The sequence below is a fragment of the Kryptolebias marmoratus genome, linkage group LG8 (genome assembly GCF_001649575.2).
Source record: "Kryptolebias marmoratus isolate JLee-2015 linkage group LG8, ASM164957v2, whole genome shotgun sequence".
Lineage (NCBI taxonomy): Eukaryota > Metazoa > Chordata > Actinopteri > Cyprinodontiformes > Rivulidae > Kryptolebias > Kryptolebias marmoratus.
The window spans coordinates 27,753,917-27,772,815 of NC_051437.1; the positions used below are offsets into that span (position 1 = coordinate 27,753,917).

The 18,899-nt window shown below is 40.1% G+C and overlaps 1 long non-coding RNA gene across 1 annotated transcript in view; it reads right to left on the bottom strand.

Moving 5' to 3' along the window:
• Nucleotides 1-4,414: 4,414 nt before the first annotated feature.
• LOC108246097 overlaps nt 4,415-18,899 on the bottom strand; it is a 31,218-nt gene continuing 16,733 nt past the window's right edge. The window contains exon 3 of the long non-coding RNA XR_001809018.3: nt 4,415-4,890. This is a non-coding gene — a long non-coding RNA (uncharacterized LOC108246097). The remainder of the gene's footprint in view (nt 4,891-18,899) is intronic.

The window sequence follows — 18,899 nt, forward strand, 5'->3', positions numbered from 1 at the left end:
GTGCTGAAGTCGCCCTTTATTGAGGTTTCAGGAATCAGATGAAGGTTTCACAGATCACACACTTGGTTTTAAATGTTCTGCAATCAGTGCAGAATAATCTGCTCCAGGTTTGAAGTGTCTAGGTGTTGTAGTTTTTTAACTAGAGGCAGCGCCTCCTACAGGAAACTGGTGGAGCTACGCAGAGAACCACGCCGTTCAGAAGCCTCGTTTGGATTCATGTTTTTTATAATATACACAGCAGAGAAACACTGAGGTCCGGATCTCGGTGTCCTCAGTGGGAGCTGCGGCCCTGCTTAAAGCGCTCACACAACGTGTGTGATCTTTGTCTACAACTTTGCAAGGCAGAGTCGGTTCAGCTCAAGTTATTGCTAACAAAACACAAAAATATAGACAAGTCGGTCAACTTTGAGCTAAAAATGGGTGCAGTAGTAGCTGAAACTCATCCCTGACACACAGTCCAAGTGTTAACAGACTGCTTTAAATGAAGATCTTTGTTTAAAACTTCGGCCTTCAATATGACAGCTGGTTTGGAATCCTAAACTTTTCATTTTATACGAAGTATTGGAAAAAATGTGAAGAATCTCTCATAACATAAATTTTCAGCCAAGGGATCTTGCAGGTTTTTGTGGTAATGATCTAAGCAGAATAACACTCAAGATGGCTGGATATGTGTTTATTAAAATCACAAAAGCAAAACTGACAGGAGGAGAATGGGTTTGGAATATTGGCTGATTTTACCTTTGAGTGCAGAAAAACTGGACAGGATTTACGCTAATGTCAGAACCGAACCAGCTTCACAAAATGCACAAAAAGAAACGGATATTTAAACCCTGAACAGGAGTAAAATCATAATAAACCAAATCCTAATCTGACTAAATCAGGAGGATTTAAAACATGTATTTTGTGCAGAAATAACTATTTCCAGGTGTGTGTTTTGTTTTTATTGGACTTTTCTCGTTCAGAGTGATGGATCACTTCCGCCCTCTTCTTGCCATTCCTTTTTTTTTTTTTTAATTTCTTGCTCAAAACATTAATAAGATGTAATGCCACTGACTTCCAATAATCCCACAGATTTAACGGGTTGTAAACACACCGAGGTTTAATCAAAATCGCTGTCAGTTTGTTTGTTTATTTGCGAGTTTACTTGTAACTTGCATGTTCTGCTTGATTTCTCCATTTCTGCGGCGGCGCTCCCCGGCCTTGACAAGCAGTGTTTCATCCCGTGGGTAATTGCATACACGCCCGTCCCCTTCCATAATTACTCACTCGCTCATCACCACCGGGACACGAAAAACGGAAAACGTACCACATCTACCATTCGTGTCATCTTCGCCATGTTCCGCTCCTCCTTACACCTCCTCAGCCTCTGCTCAAACGTTCGTTAGCATAGCTCCTGCCCTCCACTCGGCCTCGGCTCTCCCATCTATCAACACAGACCGAGGCAAATGGAGCTTTCAGCTGAGAGGTGATAAGGAATCACAGCCACATTAAAACATCTGTCACACCTCCGAAGCCCTGCACAACAGGAGATCCAGCCGTTGGTAAGGAGGTAGAAAGACAGATCGGCAAAGAAATGCTTACATTTCTTTATTTTTGTCTGCTGTTTAAAGCCCTTTAGCACATCACTTAAACTCCATTAACATGCTTGGATAAAGATTTGTGGGTCTGCATTCTTAATCATTAATTTTGGGGGGTTAAGGTTTAACCTTCCATCGTTCTGATGCACTGAGATGCAGAATTTCTTGATTAATGCTGCAAAACCTACCACACGAAATATCTTTAAATAAAACTCAAGCCCTAGGTCAATTTGTTGCTCTGCTGATCTGCACCTTTGCAGCTTTTTTGTCTCATAATTTTGGATATGAAAAGAAGCCGTTTGCCCGCTCACCTCACCCTGTTTCGGGCCCGTTTTCAATCCATCTGCAGCGCTGGGAGTCTGTCAGGTTTGTGCAAGTTTCCCGTAGCGCGATGCAGATTATTAGAGCGTCTGTCTGCATTAGTGCATGCAGGATCACATGCATGTTTTAGGTGCATGGATAGGGCATCGCAGTTATTTTGTTTCCTGTTATAAAAATAAAATAAATAACAACTGATGAGTATGAAGTGAGGGTACAATTTAACCACCACCTGACCCTTTAATTTAGCCTTTACCTAGAAAAAATCGAGTCTCATTTCATTTACACCAGGGGTGTCAAACCCAGTGACACAAAATTAAAAATTTGTCCCTAGACAAGGGCCAATCACGATCAATATTTATTAAAAATTACATAAATTAACCTTAGTTTTAGATGTATTATATCAAATTATTTATATACAAATACTAATAACCTTTTCCCAGTTACAGATTATACAGAATTTAGAGCAAACAGACTTTAATGAACACAGACAAATAGCTCAAACTTCAAAAAGCTCATCATTAGCTGTCATTTCTTACGCCTCACTCAGCTTTTAAATTATTTTTTTAACATTAAAACAGACAAAAACCGGATCATACAGAAATTAAAACTATATATTGTTGGCTCCTAAGTCACTGTCAAGAGAAAACTTCACTCATTAGGCTCAGTTTTTTTAAGTAAAATAAGAATCAGAGACTCGATCTGAACCAGACTGGAGGGCCGGATGAAATGTTACAGAGGGCCTGAACTGGCCCGCGGGCCTTGAATTTGACACGTGTGATTTACACAAAGGCACATATTTTTACCTATATTATCATTATTATTATTATCGCTATTGGGCAAAAAACTGTTTCATCATTTTCATACTTTGGTCACCCCTCACGTCTCTCTGTGGTTCTACTGACGATTATTCAATTAAAATATCAAAAAGAGCTTCAAGAGCTGGATTTCTTCAATGTTTTTTGTCCAGCTTTTTGTTCACATTGGAATCAGTACATCACTAAAGATAATAACAGGTTCTGCCTGACTGCGATAATATGCCGTTGTGTTGATATAATAACTTTTTGAGACTCATTTAATGCTTGAACTGTATGTGCAAAAGGTTTTAAAATGCAGATTTGTAATAAAGAGGGACTGACAGGTGGGGAGTTTCAGGCTCAGGGACGATCTCGACTGGAGTCTCCGACCCACATGTCCGCTCTGTGCATCATTCGGGTCATGGTCACCTGGGAGTTGTTTGCCTAATTGACAAACACAAAACGCTCTGATCACATGTTTCCCGGGGTGCGAACGGAGAGTGGAGGCTTCGTTGTAAGCGTGAAATGGGTGAGACCCGAGGCCGCCTCCTCTGTGTGCCGTCAGATGTCCACCTGCGTCTCAAGGACGGCCTCGCAGGTGTTGCTGCATTCAGTTACCTGCAGCTTCCTGCTCGTGTCCACCTCCTTTGCTTTGGGAAGTGTTATAATAGGCAATTAAAATGGACAGAAACTATTGAACTATTGACTCTGTGGGCTGCAGGTAAACTGCTCTGCAGCAGTCTGCAAAAATAAACAACGCGTATTTTCTTTCACTAACATTGTGTGGCGTAAAAAGGCGACAAATTGCTTTGACTAAGCATTAAATTGTGTCGTGCAGAGAGAAAATTCAGCCATTCCTGGCAAAGTTTTTAGTGTTTTGCTCCCACTCAAAGTCAAAACAGATCCAAAAGAGCCTTAGAAATGATGAGAAAACGTGAAAATGTTAGGATAACTTAATTTAATGTATTGGTTCATATTATTATTCTGACTATATGTACTCTATATGAGAATAAACCTCACCAGTCTCACATTTTATTGATTTTGTTTGATTTTTTGTAATTACCAGTGCTGATTCTTTTTAAAATATGAAGCCTGGTGTTCAGTTTATGAAGTCTTTCGGTTCAGGAACAGAAATGTTGAGTATTATATAAAGTTTAAAAAGAAAAGTTGTGCTTTAGTGATTTATTCTTGTACTCTAGCTCGCATCTTAAATCTCCTTACCTCAAGTCAACACGGATTTACTAAAAAATGAGAAAAAAATGAGAGCAGCAGGCGACATGCAAAGATCTTCAAAAAAAATACTTATTTTTAATCATAACAGGTTGTAATTCTTGGTATTTTAAAGGGAAACACTTTAAATTTGTATTTTAAGCAATGATGATGTTTTTCTCCCCACTTCTTCAGTCAGTAAACCAAACCATAGCTCGTGTATGTTAGCATAAATCGGATACTAATTTGAATTAAAATCTGGATTAAACTCTATCGGATCATCTTCTCAGTAATTTCTGATGAGAGCTACACAATCATCTGGTGCAACAGCACGAGTAACGAGCTTTTGTTCTGATAGTTTAACCCCAATATGCGCGTCGCTGATTTTTTTGTAAGCGTCACAGTGTTTTCCTGCCAACCAGTAAGTGGTTGACGGAAGAGACCGTGTCAGCAGTTTGTTGGACCTTCAAAAAGAAAATGCATTCGACATTTACGCTCAATAACCGACACATCTTGCATAGTACTTATAGTCTTTAATGATACTGTAACATCCCTCTGTAGATACATACATTTTGGAAAAAAATCTGCAAAGAACAATTAAATTCTCCAAAGGAAATTACGGTTGCAGCATGATAATGTACATGCCAAGATATCTGTAATTACTTACTGTTCTTGTTTCATTCAGATTAAGCAAATGACTTCAGTTTCTTAATCTGTTTAATGGAGATAAATCCACAAAGAAGCTGCTGAGTTTTATACAAATTTATGTGCATCGCTGGTTGTGTTTCCGCTTCTGTCCCGTCGGCGCGTTCGTCCCTTTCGGACGTTTGGAGTGATCAATGCACAGCTACAGCTGGTTGAAGGGGACCAAATCCATTGAACAGTTGATTTGGTTCCATTTTACCAGCTTTAGCAAAGCATTCTGGGAGCGAGTCCAGTCCAGGAAGTAGGAGGAAAAAGGCGGCGAGGGAGCAATCTGTACGCGGGACCTGAAAAAAGACAAAGCCAGAGAAGAAGCACTGATAAGACAAAGGGTTGTCCGCGCAGAAATAAGCGTGCATACATGATTTAAACGTGCACAGACTCGCACAACGCACTTGATCAGAACTGAAACATAAAAAAAAAATAAATAAACAGACGTTTGCTGATTTAAAGAGCTGAAGGAGGAAAGAAGCGATGATAATAAGAGAGGAGAGCGAGTGGAAGGAGAAACGGGGAGGAAAGAGAGAATTGCGGGTGATAAAAAAAAGATGAGAAAAACAAGGAGCAGGGCCTGAAGAGATAAGAGAGCAGTGCATATAAATGATGGTTGCAGACAAACTTGAGAAAACAATGAATTCATCACCTAACTGTCAATACCACTAATGAAGCCAGCGGATAAGATGGCAGGAAAATTAACTCTCGCTGACCTCCAGCTCCGTCTCTCTTCCTCTCTTTCTCGCTCAGACTCTGAGGCTCAAACACATTTTTTATTATATTCTGTGCTGTTTTTACTCGCTGTCGTTCCTCTCGGTGTGTTTTTTTTTTTTGGCTTGTGGACCAGGCCTCGCTGTGATGCACTCAGCACTCGTTTCCTGCCTCAATTAGCCCGGCTAATATTTCCATCATTAAGAAATAAACTGTTTAGAATCTTGGCTGTAGAATCTCATCTATATTCTATATTCTATAACCAACTGATACTATCAGGTAATCCTTTTGATTGTTAGCAAAATATCTCAAAAGCCACAGGATGGATTTAAACGAAACTTTCAGAACTGATTGTTGCATTAAGATGGAAGAAGGGTCTGCTCACAAATCACCTTCCGACACGTTCAAGCTCTTGTTAGGAGGGGCACCAGATTGGCTTTTCTGATCAATAACAGATTGATTGTACCTTATAGGGAGTCGATCAATAAATTACTGAATTTATTTACCTTTTATTGTTAAGCAGATCTCAACAACTGAGGCCGAATCTGTTTAATTGCAGGGATTGTTCAATCAGAAACAAGTTATCCATTAAGAAAAATGAATTTGCCTTTTAGGATTTTATTTAAAAATCAAAAAAATCAAAAAATCAAAACACAAACAATTAATAAATTTAGATAAATTAACATAAAACAATCATCAACATTCGTTTTTCATTACTGCATAAATCATGTTTTTAATAAGCCTTAAAATAAATGTCCAGGACAGGATGACAAATTGGAAAAAAACAGTCCAGAAAAGTGACTTTAGGTCAGAAAGCGATGAAAGGAGGGGGGAATTCACGCCACATGAGTAACTTTTAGAGCCAACTTTATTCAAGATGGCGACTGCAGCTGGTTAAAACTTCATCTATGTCACAAACATACAACAAAAGTTGGTGTGAAAGTCGTTAAATCATTCCAGACAGATTCTCTGAAAGCTAACAGCTCGTGCAAAATCACGAGATGTTGCAAATCATCTATAATTCTCATTATAAAATGACGATAATTTAAAACTCTGGCATGAAAGGAAGCAGGTGATGCTGAATGCTTGGCCTTTAATTCAATGTTTTGCAGGTAAAATCCTAAAAAAAGTTACAAATATCATCATTCATCGATATCTTAACCAGATGAGTAATTAAATCAAATAATCTGACTAATAATGAGTTTTGTGCAGTAAGAGTCTTCATACGGGCTTCAATCTGTTCTGGTATTGTGTTTTTCTTGTATAGCATCTATGGCGCCATATTTAAAATAAAACTCCTTTAAAGAATGCAGTAAATGGTACGTCGTGGATGAAAAATAATCCCAGCATTCCTGGTGTGTGACACAGCAGCCAGATCGATATTTTATCAGCCTTGACTGAAGTCACCTGGAGGTTGGAGGGGCAACGGTGGACTCGAGTTTATATGCAGTCCCTCATGAGTCATTTGTACATATATTTATAATTACTGCTTATTTTCTGTTTGGATTGACTTCAAACCCAACTATGAAGCAGGGGTCACGGATCTCTTGGTGTTCTGACTCGTTCATTTGAACCAGTTGGCTGTTAAACCCTGTCAGTTGGATTATAAATAATATTTATAGTTTGTTTCTTCTGGTTTGGGGAGCCTCACCAGTTTGTGGAGTTTTAGACCTGTGAGGATTAGTGTTTTTGTGTTTTCGGTTTGTTGTTTTCGTTATTATCTTGTTTCTGTTTCGAGTTATTGTTTTTTCCTGTTCTTCTTCTTCTTCTTCTGTGGTGTTTTATGGCGGTTGGCAAACAACGGAAGGTGTGCCTTACCGCCACCTACTGGTATGGAGGGTGGTTCGTGATGGTCTATATATCTGTCTATTTAATATATATATATATATATATATAATTTCGTTTTCTTTAAAAACCAAATAACTATCTGAATATGTTTACTCCCCCAAATTCTTCCTCAAAATATCTGTTAATTGAACATTTTCCTTAATTTTTTCAAATTCTCTCTTCATATATCTAATTTCTTTTTCATAATTATGACATTCTAATATAACATGCTCTACGGTTTCGTGTTTTCCACAATAATCACATTTGCCAGTATTATGGTTTTGTATTTTAAAAAGTGCATAATTAACTACAACTATCACTCTTTCCTCCTTTCTATTTCTTCTTCCATTTCTTTTTTGCCCTACTAGCTTCTGAATTTTATAAAACCATCTTCCTGTTCTTCCTCCATCCCCATTTTTGCCATTCTTCCATCAATTTTTGTTTAACTATACTATTTCCCTCAGATTTACTTGTTTTAACTGTAAAACTAATAGTATTTTGAATTCTCTTTGCCATTTTATCTGCCCTTTCATTTCCTTCTACTCCCATATGTGCTGGAATCCACACAAACGTAACTATAATCTGAATAATATATGAAATATTTCTAATAGAATGTCCATCCTACTATCTGAGTGAAGTTTTTCCTGTTTGTGTTTGCTGTCTTCCTGCCACGCCCATCCACACCTGTCTCAAGTCTTGCTAATTGCTTCACCTGTGCCCACTTTCCAATCACCTCCTGTGTTTAAAAACCGGGTCATTTCCCCCACACGCTGCTGGATCATTGCTCTCTGTTCTGCTCCACGCCTCATTATTTTATGTTGAAGATTTAGTGCTTGATTTTACCGCCATGTCAGCCTTTTTGTTTGTTTTTTATTTTAATAAATTAGTTTTCTTTTTGAAATGATTCTGCACTCTGGGTTCGCCTCCTTCCCTGCGCTTACCTGACAAGACCAACATACAGCAACTGTTTTCCAAAACTTGTCAAACTTTTCATGCCAAACCTCACTTTGCAGAGAGAAAATTTCAAAATAAGGGACAATCAAGCAGAACCTCCCACTTTCACTGCTCCATCAGCCTCTGAGTAATAAAAAAATAGAAAGAAACAAAACAAAATGTGCGGACATTTTTTGAACGAGCCCGATCTGTGCACAGGAACTAAAAAAATATAAATTTGAAGAAATGAGAGTTTGAAACCGAACCTGAGCGATGCATCATGCCTTAATTCCTTGTTTATCGTTGTGTTTTCTACCAAATACCCATCTGAATATGAATTAAAAGCACTTTTTTTCTGCCAATCAGATTTATATTGTGCAACTGTGCACAAATTGTCATTTGTCTTCAAATTTTGCAAGAATGATTAAAAAATATTGATAGATTTTATTAAATTTAGCATGATAGAGTAGTAAACTCTGAAAATTGTCAGGTTATGGACTGAAAATCTGCAAACAAAGGAGCCAAAATCTTAAGAAAACTAACCCAAAGTCATCTATTGTGTCGTATTCGTCTTCTGTTATTACAACCACACTTTATTTTATCAAGTTTGATTAAATTTGGCCACAGCTATCATGCTCAACAGTCTTCTGTGAAGCTGTATTTGAATTTGTCTCTATAAAGACAAGTGTTTGAGGTGTGTGTGTGTGTGAGAGAGAGAGAGATTACTCTGTCAGTCCTGTATCAAAACTGTCCACCCCTCTCCAGATAACAAATGCATTAAGCTCACTGCACACAAATCATATTTAAAAAAAAAAAGAAGACGTTTCTGGCAGTGTATGTAAGGAGCTACGGCAAAGGACGTTCAGTCATTCTTCCTCTCCCTCTTATGTTTAATAAACTTGTCACAGAAGAGATCAGGAAATTGATGATGGGTGATGCAACCTCAGCAGAGAAGAAAAGAGGAACATGGAGGAGCTCACATGGCCTGAATTCTCCGCCTGTCCCGGAGCTGCAGTTCTCCTCTGCAACATGCAGCACTGCAGTGTGCATGTGAGCTCTGCGCTTCCAGGCATGAAACCCGTATGGACTGCTCAGGTCTATTTCTGATCGCAGAGCAGGCCCCAGTTTAAACCACGCCTATCAGAGACGGGCAACATGGGGAAAAAAAACCCTGAAACTGCAACGTTTACATTGCTTTTACTATTTTATGTTTTTGCAAGTTGCAAAACAGTGCAAGCAAACCGTTTTTCTAGGTAAAAACATAACCCTATAGAGAAAAAAATAAATATGCTGGAAAGTTTAGAGCATTTAAAATCAGTGTGCTGCACTCGGAACAGATTTTAAACTGATATGTCAACGGCTTTGATTCGTTTATTTTATAAAGTTTGCACACAGACTGAAAAAAATCTGCAAATGCATTGCTTCCTGTCGACTGCCGAGCTTTGTAAATTGCATGCACAGAATGTAGTTTGTTATGATTGGTTGATCACCAATTTCCTTTCTCGTCAAGTGAACTAGCCAATAGCGTGATTTTAAGAAAAATCTCCCTGTTTTGGAAGATCGTCATCGCATTTAAATCATTCAGCACCTAATATTGCCCACCCATAATGCCTATATGTTCCACGTTTTGTGGGTATTGATCTGTAAATGTCCACACAAGACGGAGTGGGAGGGAGTCCTGCTTTGCAAGCCTTTGTCTGTGTTCGATATCAGCTTCAGAGGAGAGAGTGCCGCACGAGGAATCCTTTTCACAGCAGGATTTTCACTAGATTAGGGAGCGAATCCTTTTGTTACACTGTCTGCGCTCGATTCCAGCAATCTGTGGGCCACACACTCATCAGACGGGCAAACCCCTCCTTCACCCTGCGTACCACTCAGACTCGCAGGTAACACGAACTGAGTCATCGTTTTATCGTCAACCTCGCGCAGAAGGCCTCACCGATGAGGCGGCGCCGTCGAGATCAAACCTCCAATAAGGGAAGGCGTTGAGCTGCTAAACTCCTGGCTGCACCACAGCTACGTATATGTGGGTCATAGTGCTGCATGTGTGTGTGCACTCGTGCTGGAGGCTGGTTTCATATGTAGGTGCCCTCTATCAGGTTGGAGATAGGGCCGCCTGTCTATTCTGGGACGGTGCTGTCCACTGCATTCCTGCCCTTATATTGAGACGGAGGGGAGGTGGGGTTGAGGGTTGGGGACAGCTGGACACCGCTTGGCAGGAAGGGAGGGAGAGGAGCGGGGAAGGCAGTCAGGGACTTATAATGGGAAGGTCAGAGGGGGGGTGTGAGGTGTCTCTGGGGAGGCTTAAACCATACAGGTGGTGTTACCGAGCAGCTGCCAGCGCACCACTGCGTACACCAAGAGGGGTGACACTTTGAAACTAGCCAGTTGACTCTGTCAGTCCTGTTCGTGGTGATATTTTCATTTCGGATGTATGACCTGACACCCGTTAATACAAGCTGTCTGCGTCGCCGCTGCCGCCGTCAGCCTCACAGCCTCTTAGCTTGCCGACCATGTCTGGAGACTCCGCGCCTGCCTGGTATTCCTCTCAGCTCTGCCACTCTCCTTATCGGGACAAGCGGCGCTCGGTGACTGACTGCCAGGCCGCCTCTCTCTCTCTCTGAGGGAGGGCGATGACTGAAGACCTCTCAAAGCATCACTTCCTGTCACACTAATGTACTGGGACTGTAACCCCTGACAGTTCTGATGTCACTGCCACATAAAGACACAGAAAGTCACCAAGTGTTCCTCTTAGCAAGGGTCTGCACAGCATGTTGACTCTTTATCTCTCATCCACCGAAACAAGACGACTGACTCTGTTTTTCCAAAGGTCTACACCCCGGGACAGCTTGCTTGAGTCGTAGGCTTGCTCGAACAATCACGCTGTCACACTCAGTTTAACGCTAGAGCATTATTTTTGCAACATATTCAAACTCCTGGCAAGTTCTGGCCTCTTGGAATTCATGCAAACGCAATTCCAAGCGAAATTTTCCATATTTTCTTGCGTTTTTGGTGTCTCCAACTAGTCCCCGAACATTTGCAGCCCAGTGAGATTTGGTTTAAACCCAGAGATTATTGTAAAGAAAGCAGCAAAAACTCTTTTCAAAGGGGCTGTGTTTAGTATTAACCGAACTGTGTTCACGTTGGCGCGGGTTAACCTCTCACTGTCTTTGCTGCCCAGCCACAAAAATCAAAACGTAAATTCTGCAGAACTTTTTGTGGAAAAGAAGAAAGTCAAATCCAAGACATGCATTGTTGTTAAAACTGAAAGCACAATTAATTTCTTTAAATTTAAATGTTGAAAACCTCTGTAAAAACACTGTATTTTAGATCAATGATTCCCTTAATGTGGGTCACCCAACACCAAGCAGGGGTCCTTAAATAATCTCCAGACATAAACCTACAACTAAAAACCTAGTTTTTATGATATATTTGCACCATAATTGTGACAGAGAATTGAAATACAAATCATAAATTGACTTTAATGGATGTTAGGACTGTTTGTGTAGTCATTATGCTCTTATTTAATAGGGCCATAACCATTTTTGGATGTTTAAACAGCCAACAGATGGGGACCTTTGTCAAGATTAATTTATGGGTCAAAAGCTGAAAAGTTTGGGAACCGCTGCTTTAGATGATAAAGGAAATATCTCGTCTACAAAATAGAGTAGTTCTTGATATGAAAGCTCTAATGTGTGTCATGCAGTCAGCTGAAAAAAAGGTTTAGCGATCACTTTAAACTGCAGTAAACTTTTAAAAATGTAGCTAAAGCAGATTTTAGGTCCTCACCCCCGATGAAGGCCAGCGTCTGATTAAGATTTGTGCCGAATGGTAATTAGCTTAATGCAAGTTTCACTACAGCAATGAAACAAGTTGACCCGTGGTCAGGCTGTAAACTTTATCTTCTGTGGTTGGCTGTATTTATTCCCACTAATTACCTACTGAGTAGAGGAAACGAGGGGTGTGCGTTGTCCAAGTAAAAGCAGACGGACATTCAGACGAAAGCGTCAGTAGAGACCCGGCTGCTGGTTTGGTTTATGGTGGACGTGAGGCCCGTCAGCCAGGAGGTTAAGATGCTGCTGCAGTCCACTGCGGACGCCGGCACCCTTCCACCCCTCATTTAAATGTGAGCAGCGCCCAGCGGGCTGACTCAGCACTATTCCCGCGCCTGATTGGCTGATCAGAAAAGGAGACAGATAGGGTAACAGGACCCTGTATCCTGTGCTCAGCCGCTTCCTCTTGCTCTCGTCCTCCCCCAAAGATAAAACACGTTTCTTGGATTAATAAAAAAAAATCCTGACCTTGTCCGGCTGCCTGGCTCAGGTGCTGCACTGTAAACTCATCTTTTATAAACCAAGAATTGGACTTAACACACTGTGGAACAAAAGCAGCTTTTGCTTTAGATAAAACGTCTTAATTGGTTTGTTTGCGGTTCATAATGTGTGTTGACGGGATCCTGAACGTGTATAGGACATCAATAAGCACGTCTGCAGCGCTCATACATCCTGATTACTGCAGTGTTTATCTCCCTCCGCTCTTCACTATAATTTAATCCTCAAAGCGGTTTTATTTTTTAACCTCTTAATCTAACAGCAACACCCTTAAGACGATCAATACCTATTAAGATGATTTATTGAATTATTTTCTCAAACTCTCTGGGGGATTTTTTTTTTTTTTGTCAGCTTTGCACAACCAGTTTTCCTCCATTCACATAATCAACCTGAAATCTTGAGAAATGCTTTTTATTTTTTTTTTATTTTATAAATTCAGCCACTTGCAGCCACTTTGAACAATTTTAAATGTTATCAATGAAGATTATTTAAGTTTTAATCCAATATTTTTGCTAGTTAATGTTATTTACCTATATTTATTTTCAGTAACGACTTACTTCGGGTCAACAGTTCATTTGACAAAATTATAAGAAGTATAAATGATCAGTAATTTAACGTTTGAGGAATAACAAGTGTAAAAAAGTCGTTGAAAATGAAATAATTAGCTTTAGCTGTTCCATTTTGGTATTTAAACTTTAAAGTATCTACGTCATCTCGAAGTATTACATCTGGAGAAATGACTGGAGGCCAGAAGTTGAAGCTACAACAGATGAGCGCCCCCTGGTGGCTTTCTGCATTGCAATCTTTAAGCCCCGCTCCTCTGTGCCAAATTCAAAATAAAAGCACGGTTCAATTTTTTTTTTTTTCCAGTTATTGATTTCTGTTAATTCATGAATCCCTTACTTTGCTGTAGAATGTTTAATTATGCATTTAATTAAACATATATTTATTTATTTGAAGCTTAAAGAAAAGTGTCATGCTGTCATCGCAGTTTATTAATGAGTGAAATTAACATTTTGGCTTTAATTTTGAACAACAGGAGGAAGCGGAGGCCCTTCGTCCATCTTTGTTTGTGTCAGCGAGCTACATGAGTAAATAAGTGTGAATTCTTGCTTCGGCTTTATTGGTTAATTTACAACAGTCTGTTTTTACAGTATATGAGCTCAGGGGTGTCAATAAACATCTGGCAAAGTGGAGCGAAAATGGACACTTGGGCAAAGCTCTGATGGAAATAAAAATAAAATAATTTAATAAGTTTGAGGGGGAAAAGGAGGAAGTTGATCTGCAAGCTGTTTTAAGAGTAAAACCCGCAGCAGACCCGTCTTCTATCCTCACCTTCCTCTCTACCTCTCTTCCTGATTCTCACTCCGAGCACGCTTCACCCCCCCCCCCCTCCTCCCCGTCCTCCTTCGCCACCTTTTACCCCACGTTCCCTCCCTATCTCTCTTCCTTAACGAACCGCCGCTGCCACTTAGGTGTTTTAGCCGTGCATTCATTAACGGGCCGCGGCAGAGTCACAAAGGCGTGCCTGATATACAGTCTGCCGTGAAACAAAACGAAGAAAATCCAATGCAGTTAAAGTCAGAAAAGGGTGCTTGCGTGTAAAAATGAGCCCCGGCATGAAGGACTGGGACGTTAGTTCTTTGCAAAGATAAAAAATGTGCACAGGCTTCGATGCAACTCTTCTTATTTGACTCGAGATCAAAGCTAATATCGTCGTCTGGATGAGAATCTGCGGCACATCAGCATCTCAGACAATATAAGCTGGACATAATATGATGAAAGTATTTAGTTTTAAGGAAAAATACTGTTTGCAAAGTCCAAACGAAACAACTGAGACATTAGATTGATAGTATTATTAACTGCTGGTCAAAGATTAATGACTCGGCTGTTAAATTAAAAATTTATACAACAAGTTTGTTCCCTATCAAATTAAAACTAATCATGTACTTTTACTTTAATCTCCACTAATCATTCAGCGTGTGCTCTGAATATCTTTGACATGTGTTTGTGAGTGATTAAGTACATATACGGAAGCGATTAACTCGCCCAGAATGGCTAACTACACTTCCTCTCCGCCATAAAGACCTTTTTAGCATCTTTTTACTGACTGGTTTGATTTTTACAGGCCTATTTCTTCCAGTTTTATCACATTAAAAGCTCCTAAAAGACCAGCTGAACCAAACAAAGAGAGAACGGCACAATTAGCGCATTCGTCAGCGAAGAGGAGATAAATCCTGAACGAGCGAAGATTCGTCGCGCGGAAGGAAACAAATGTTGACGTTGCAAACTTCCTGGATTTATGATCGCACAAGTGTTTGCTAACATGTCCACTTTGTCAGCTTGTGTTGTATTATCCTCAGGATTTCCTGCACCGTCTTAAAGTAAAGAGAATCTGGAATTCCGTTTATTTGTTTGGTTTTTATTTTTCATGTCTGGATAAGTTAAGAGGAAAAAAAGCAGCTTTGTTTTCAGACTCTGTCCCTTATTCCATTAGAAAAGATAAATATCTCAAAAGAATTTACTCTAACAAAGAGTACTTTTTGCATTTATTATAAATTAAAAAAAAGAAACCAGCAGTTTCTTGCTTGGCAGCTATTTAGAAAAGACAAATTCTATATTAGTTTGGTAATGTTACAGACTATTTATCACCATTATAACCAGCTCTAAAGCATATGTCTTCTTTATATATTCAATAAAAACATAATTTTACAGGATAAACATCATGTTTTAAGACCAGAAGCTCGTTAGGGTCAAAAATGTTCAAGAAAAGTTGAGTTTTTAATATTTATTTCCCAAAGTATCGTCAGCTGTAATCCACATTTAAGCACTTTGCTTTATATATATATTGCATAAGAGAGTTTATATATTTTTATTTATAACAGAAAATTAAAGCCTGATCTCTGTGCAAACACTTTATGTAAATATATAAGGAAAAAAAAACATAAAATTGTTTGAAACATTTGTGATTAGACATCAAAAACTGTTTGAACGTCTCTGTATTTATTTCTTCACACCTGATATTTAACAGTCGTTTAACATTTAAAGCAGTTAAAACAACATGCTAACTTAAACAAAAGCTCACTTTGTTCTGAGGTTCACTATGTTTGACTTTAAGCTGTAATGTTTTATATTTTAATGCAAATAACTACAGCGTAATTTCAGTTTTGTGTCATCTATTCTCTTTCTCTTAATGAGAAACTGCTCTATCCATGCATCCATCTCGGCCTTTTAGCCCTGATGCATATCTCATGATCGTAGGTGAGGGTTGGGACATAAATAGATCAGTAAATCAGAGAGATTTGGTTTTTGGACTGGAGCAACAAGACTCCCAGATCCTCGAACATGGGAATCGCTCCACCTTTTTTTTTCCAGTCAAGAACCACGGCCTCACATTTGGTTTAAAATGTTACATCCTCTTCAAAAAAAACAAAGACGAGGCGCTAAAGTTCAACAGGAGGACGAACTCGTGAGTGTCCTTCAAATCAACAGAGCACGTGGACTGGACATTTAAACTCTCACGACCCTCCCTTCAGCACCTCTGCAAGGGTCTGGAGAGACAAAACGGACCCGTCGATTCCTTTAAAACTGGTGTAAACGCTCCAAAAACAGATTGTAGTTTTATTTTTCAATGCAACATGTATAAAATCAACTAAATCAATCTTTAAACAGGGCTTTGATGCATCCTCCACTCCTCGTAGATCCTGTAGGTGGACGCGGACGTTAATGTTCCCGTTAAAAACCGCACGAGCACAGAAGTCCATCTTTCAGCCAACATGAACCCTGTTTGATGAAGATCTGATGGTTCTGGGTCCAGCCACAGACTGACCATTGGAGACAAACGAAGGGAACGCACATCCAACACACACACACACACACACACGGGCATAACGTAACCCAAACGGCTGTAATGCAACATGAAAGCATTTTGCATCGTGTGACACAGCTTCCTGGTTGATGCGAGCATTTCCGAGCATCTTTAACCACAAATAATCTCATCCTGCTTCTGAGTTTAGCCTCTTAAATCTGCATCTCCTGCTTGAAATTAGTAGAAATGTTTCAGTCTCATAAAGCTAAAAATGACACAACCATCCAGATACTGTTTGTACCAGTAGTACCATAACAAATTAATTTAAATAAAAAGGTTATCATAGGAAGATCTAGTTGGGAGTATTTTACACTTTTGTACCTGCATCATGTTTGTAAAAATTCTTACAATTAAACCTAAAATAACGTGCTTTACTCAGGTCTGGCCAATAGGATTTGGCTCAGAAAAATAAAAAAATTAAGATTAAAAAAGTGTTGAAATGCATGAATGTTTGGCTGGTTTTAGCCCTTAAGGTGGGGTCTCACTGAGCTGCCACTGTTAGGGTTTCGCTAGAAAGCATGCAAATTTTCCGTTGCAGCCTGAGGGTTTGTGACCAAATGGCCAACGAGCTGCGCAGCTGCCAGTTTTCTAAAAACCGGCACGTGCACGACCGGCAAAAACTGAATTCTCTGCATTGATAGGTCGTCCACCTCTGCCCACGTCGTTTAATCTGCTGGAGTACGCTTTTGATTTGAAGTCAGGCATATTTTGACCAGTTTTTTAGTCATTTTTATTTATCCTCTGCAGGATTTTGAAGCCTGGTCATGTTCTCTATCAGAGGAGATCTCCCATGCAGGTGTCAAAATACATCTCTAGTGCTCTAAAAACGAAATAGAGACACCCACGGCAACTTTTTGACTATTTTGTGAGAAAATCGAGATCCCCGGCAAACACTGTGAGACATTCTGAAGACTCCCTCCTGAATACCATTATAGCTACTGCAGCCCAGTGAGATACCACCTTTAATAAGGAATTTTAAAGCGATAACAAAAACACAAATTCACCACACTTTGATAACGACATCCCCAACCTTCCATGCTTAGAAGACTCCTTTCTCTGGGTTTGAAAGCGCTGAACTAAAACCATAAGGCCTGCTAAATACAATTACAAGATGATGCTGCTGAGTCTCTTGGTTTGTTCTTTCCAGACGTGCAATGAGATCTGATTCCATCGAGATGGTGTCTGAATGTCATTGAATCCAACAGAGGAAAGATGTTTATACTCCAGCAAGTGGAATTCTTCGAAGAGAGACCATAACTACCACAATAGCTCCAGGCTACAAACCAAACACTGTTCACTAAACCCATAGCGTCTACAGTAGTCGTGCTGCTGATACAGCACTACTTCTGTGTAGAGCCCACTGTTACAGATGGTAATCCAACTATCATATACTGTAATAGTCCCGGTGCAACAAAATGGAAGCAATTATCTCAAAGCACACAACGATCGGTGGAACAGATCACAACACATAACTCTTTATGGCTTTGGCAGATTTACTTTCTGCGACTGACTCTCTCCCTCGGCGTAATTCATGGTTTTTATTATCCTTTTTTCTTTTCGTTCTCTTTCCTTTTATGTCTACAGATCATTTGCTCCTTGCTTTTCTTGTTAGCCGCGACGCCCACCCTGCACACGTTTTTTTTTTTTTTTCCTGTTTCCTCTTCGGTGAATTCTGAGCAGCGAGGTGACGACAGACGAACGCTAACTAGCTTTGTCCTGCAAGTGCAGGAGAGGCCACTTCACCGCCGGTCTCTCGGACTGACGTGGTCATTTTACCTGCTGTCAAACCACAACTTTGCAGGACGCTCCGCTAATATTACTCCTCCACCGCCCTAAAACCGCTGGTCGCAGCAGGCTGGTTTGGTGACTTCCTGACCCTCTGCACGTCTGCACACCACTCCTGAAAGCCCTCCTCCTCCTCCTCCGACAGAGCAAAATGAGATGGAAACACGAGACGCAACTCGGGCTAAAAGACATGCTTGCATGCACGAGTCAATGATGTACAACCTCAACAAGCAAACCTAACGGCAGATAATAAAACTACTGTATGAAAATTAGGGTTTATTATATTTTAAAGTCTGGTTACTGCAACCTTTATTTAACCAGAAACATTTAAAACTCTTGAGCTTTTGTCTCAATTATCCATACAGCAGCTCAGAACAGACAAGATGTTTACTCATTAACGCAGTTTTCATGTGAAAATCCGCTGATCTCAGCGTTATGGTGCTGGAGAACGTGTCGGGACATTCCATCTTTCTAGGAACCACGAAAATTTAGTCTGTCTATTCGATGTCGGTAACTTTCAAGCCATGCAGAGCCGTAGCTCCCACTGAGGACACCAAGGTCCGGACCTCAGTGTTTCTCTGCTGTGTATTTTATAAAAACCTGAATCCAAACAAGGCTTTTGAACGGCGTGGTTCTCTGCGTAGCTCCACCAGTTCCCTGTAGGAGGCGCTGCAACTGTGTGCAGCTGCAGCCAAACTCAATGTCTACGAAGAAGAGCGCAGCTTTGCTACCTTACTGCTAAAATAAAGACCAGAAGAAGAAGAGCGCCGCTTACGGTGAAACACAACCGAGGTAACTCGCTGAAAATATTCTCCTTCAATTCCACGAAGCTGAAGTTGGTTTCTGA